This window comes from Nanorana parkeri, unplaced genomic scaffold (genome assembly GCF_000935625.1).
Source record: "Nanorana parkeri isolate BGI_ZX_2015 unplaced genomic scaffold, ASM93562v1 scaffold3474, whole genome shotgun sequence".
Classification (NCBI taxonomy): Eukaryota; Metazoa; Chordata; class Amphibia; order Anura; family Dicroglossidae; genus Nanorana; species Nanorana parkeri.
Window position 1 is genome coordinate 35,507 of NW_017309742.1, and position 4,870 is coordinate 40,376.

Sequence of the window (4,870 nt, forward strand, 5' to 3'; positions counted from 1 at the left end):
CCCCCCCCCCTTCCTTTCCCCCCAACCTTCCCATATCCTACAAGAGTGTCCCAGGATTTGATTAAAACCAAATTGAGCTGTGCTGTTTTCTGATGGTGGATGATTGAGCGAGAGGTTCTGTGCTAGCACTGTCATGTGGAGTGATCTCCTGCTCAACTGCATAGTTCTGACACCAACATCACCAATCAGCATGAGCTGCAGCAAGGGCTTTTCCTATAAGGAGGCTGTTGCCTCAGACAGCATCACTTTGGGTCACATGGGTGGAGCACCAAGCTGAGTGGCGTGGCCGCTCTGCTGCAGAAATTTTTCAGTGTGCCTGCCACCCCCTTTCCAGTCAGAGCATCCTAGATTGCTAAGAGCTGGGAGTGGAGATGTGTAAAGGCCATATACAGCTTTTCACCCAGCTTTTAGCAACCTGGGACTTTTGTGCTGGTGTCTCACCGAGCTCCTGGCAACCAGTGATGTCACTGTTTGCTTGAAACTGGGCAGGACGCCCCCCTCCTCTTTCCCGCTGCTTCAGGCAGCAAAAAGGCCAGGGACTACCCTTGCTGCAGCAATTCGTACATGGATCCTCCATTCAGGGAAAGTTGTCTGTATTGAGGAGGGGTTTCCTAATGACACCAATTGTAGCTAGGCTTCCTGGTAGGCATTCTTACGTTCATAGATCCCAATGCCAAGCTGTTCTTGCTCCACAGTCACAGATACCAAGGCATGTTTCCTCCCATGGATACCGATGCAAGGGCATTTTCCACTGATGGATACAGTCAACTGGAGTTTTCTCCTCCCCCCTCAAACTGTCATTGGAACATTCCTTCTCCCACTTACCCCAATGATGGAGTATTTTTCCTAATTCCAATACAAATGCAGGGGCATTCTTAATGCCACCAACCAAAAATTATGGGTGACTCCATTTGGAGACACCAACAGCAGGGCATTATATCTTCCACAGACAGTGAGAACAGGGCATTCTCCCCACTCATAAATGTTAGTGCATTTTTCCTCTAACTGAAACATACACCAGACCACAGATGATGGGACATTCCTCCTGACAAAATACTGATCCTGGGACATTTTCTTTGGTGGACCCAAGTTCTAGGGCATTCCTCCTACCACAGACACAGTCACTAAGAAGTTTATCCTATATCAAAATATGTGTCTGCAGCAATCTTCATCCCACAGAAAATGATGTTAGGACATCCTTTATCTTCCCATTATATTTGCAGGGCCATTGTTCATCTCACTGATGAAAGGACATTCGTTCTACTATAGACACTGGTGTTGGAGCATTTTTCCTCCCACTGAAGCTGATATATGGGCATTCTAACTACACTGACTACTAATGACAGATCTTTCTACTACATAATCCTTCCTCCAACAGACAGGAAGGGCAATACATTCTTTATCCCATGGGAACCAACACCAGGGCATTTCTAACCACAATGCCTACCAATGATGGGGCATACTTCCTCCCTCAGCCACAAATGCAGGAGAAATGTTCTCCCCACTGGCCATGATGGGGCATTTTTTCTTCTATGAACACTAATGCCGGAGCATTTTTCCTCCCACTAAGAATGACATCAAGGCATAGACAGAGCATTTCTTCTCTCTCAAACACCAATGTAGGGTAATTGTTCCTTCTACTGGCTATTGACACCAAGACATTCTTTAGCCCACTGAAAACTGATACAGGAGAATCAGTTTTCATTTTATTCTCAAGGATCTCTTTGCTCTTCCAGGTTCTCCTCAGCCAAAAACCATAAAATCCTAATTAAAGTTCCCTTCATGACTTGATCACCCTAACTGCCGTAAGTGCCCAGAATAGGTCTGTTCCCTCAAAATTGGTTGCATTTTCCTCAGTACTTGCTAATTGTATTTTTTTTGTTGGACTTTTAAACCTTTATGGTGCTTTTATCTCTTTTACTTGCAGATTCTATCCAATGGACCTAGTTTATGGTAATGGCACACCAGAGAGCTGCCAAAGCATCACCAAACCTATTGTGGGCACTTACTGGAACCTAACTTCAGTATGTCCCCCACCCTATTTCTGTACTTATACGATATAGAAAAGCACATCCCAGTGCACATGCTTTCTGATTTCCTATAGAGTCTCTGTAAGACTTGAATAAGTGTTTTTTATACATATTTTTTAATAATAGAATTCCTTTGTGATGCCACATTATTTTTCTTCATATATAGATCTATCTAGATATATACTGTTCTATACTGTGTTGATTACATAATTTATTTATAACTCACCATCTTGGATTTCGGTTTCTGATTTTTGGGAGGTGGCAAAAGATTCTTTTGGAGACACGCTAAAAAAAAGGACAAAGTATTTAACTACAAGAACCAAATCTCATTTACTAAGTAGATGATGTATAAGTGAAAAGCAATGGTCACTGCAGTTCAGGACATTAAAGCATGCAACATGTCAGGGCAAAATGAAAAAAAACTAATTCAGTACATCTCTGCAATCCGTGCACATCTCCTTTTGATTTTGTCATAGGAAGTAAGGTACTGCCGGGGGGAACCCGTAACAATGCCAATTAAAAATATGCAGTGAGGAGAGGGACTTTTTTTATACAGCTTTTTGAGGGTAAATAGGAAAAACTAAAAATTCTTAAAATTTCAGGCTTGAAGGATTTCTTAAAGCTGTACATGGTATTACGAAACAACATGATTTTCATGGACAGCCTTGGTGACGGTGTATTTTGTCAGTACATATTTGGCGGTGGAATTAATTTTTCTCATCGACAGTTATCTTGACCTAATATGGTCATACATTCAGGGAATTTCATCTGGTTCCTGTCGAGAAACCCAGTACAAAAATTATCTGCCTTACAGCACTTGTATTCAATCAATTCGGGGCCAGGCACCCCGAACTTGCTGGAGCAGCACCTACTGAATACAATAGCTTGTCAGCTGGAAATGTAATCATCCATGCTGCTTAACATGGATGGAGGAATCGGTCAAATGTATTTTTATCAAGCAGTACAAGGACCACTTTGATTGGCAGACAGAAATTGGCAAGTAGTTCACTAAGGCTTTCCCTGTTTTAACTGATGCAAAACCATCCTGCTACTGGCCAATTTCTATGATACTCTTATTATAAATTAAGGGGGTTATTCAATAAAGAGCCAAAGGATCCAGCCGTAGCTTCGGCTGAGCCTTTGGCTCTCTTCGGCCAACTCTGCCCTTTGGTTCATTTGAACCGAACGGCTGCTGTACGGGCTGTTCACAATAGCCCGTACTGCAGCCGAAGGCAGCCGGGCGGCTTAGCCGAGCCGAAGCATACGCTTCGGCTCGACCGAGCTGAAGTGACAGCTGAAGTGTGGGGAAAAGTCAGCCAAAGCCGACTGATTTTCACGTAAATGTCAACAGGGCGGAGCCAGCCGTGATCTCACGGCATGCTCTGCCCAGTTTTAATGACAGCTCAGCATCTCCAAATAACCTGGGGATGCTGATCTGACATTAAACAATAACAACTGGGAGGAGCCGGCTTTGACATCATGGCCGGCTCCGCCCAGTTGTTGTGTTTATTTGCCTGGACCTGTTGGAAGACTCTGGCAGGTGCCGGCCAATAGGAAACAGTTGGGCGGAGCTATCTGTCATCGCTACCTCAGCCCAACTGTTTTTCTTTTGCCACCATCTGTCAGATGCTTCATTATGCGATGGGAGTATAATGAATGAAGTCGGAGGTACCGAGCAGAATAGCAGAGCTGAAATGCCGCATGGTGGCATTCAGCTAGTCACTCACTGCCATTTGGCCCCTATGAGAATAGGGTAGAACGATGTTCAGCTGATATCAGCTGTACAAGAATGAAGTGAATAGTCGAGCAGCGTTCGGCTCACTTCACTTCGGCTGGGTTATTCACTCGGCTGCCTTCGACCGTTTTGTGAATAACCCCCTAAGAGACTACAGATGATGATAAAGCCGTGTAAAAAAATAGACCGGCAGTGGGATATTATTGATAAGGGAGAATTGGATGAAATGTACTATGAGACGCATGGCACATGCCGGTGTTTCCCTTTAAGAATTAAGAGTGTCAAGTGAAATAGAATATAGCTCAACTGTGCAAAAAAACAGCAGCAGGACAGTTTTAGAGAGCAAGACTAGGCCAAAATGTACTAGAGACACAGGGCACAGGCAGGTGTTTTTTTCTACAAGAATTAAGAGACCATAGATAATAAATAAGAATAAAACTGGCCCACAGTGACGAGCGAATTGCTCAATTTTTATTCAAGGGTGTGTTTAGCCAATGTGCTGAAAAGTTTGCCACTTGTAAACTTTAACGCAAACCCCATTGACGTCAATAGCATGTTTTCTCTCCATTTTCTAGGCTAATAGGCAACTGATTTACAAACAAAGGACAGGAATAGGTGTCACCTATGACAAGGCAATGTAAAAGTTAATTAGTGGCAGGACCGTTTTAATGATTAAGACAAGCCTGAAATGTACTATAGACACAGGGCACAGGTGACAGGTGATACGTGCAAATTGTCCACTGTCAGGCCTGGATGGACAGGAAACAAATCCTTTTGCAGGTAAAATATTTCTTATAGATGTATTTAATCTGTTTAGCTGTTTACCTGAAGTACAACTTTTACACAGAGCAGTTATGTTATAATCTTGAACTCGCTCACCTGTCTGTGGAAGTTCCAGAACTCAGGGTAGTATCATGTTCAGTATGTTCTGAGAAATCTGTAGCTGCATTCTGTATGTTTAAGGTGCTTTCATAAGATGTGACCTCTCCATCAGCAATTATATCAAGCGAACAATCTGCATATTCTTCATCTGAAGCCATCTCTACGTCTCTTGCACCATCATAGTCACAGTGGCTCTTGTCATATTGCAGGGGTGCTATCTGTG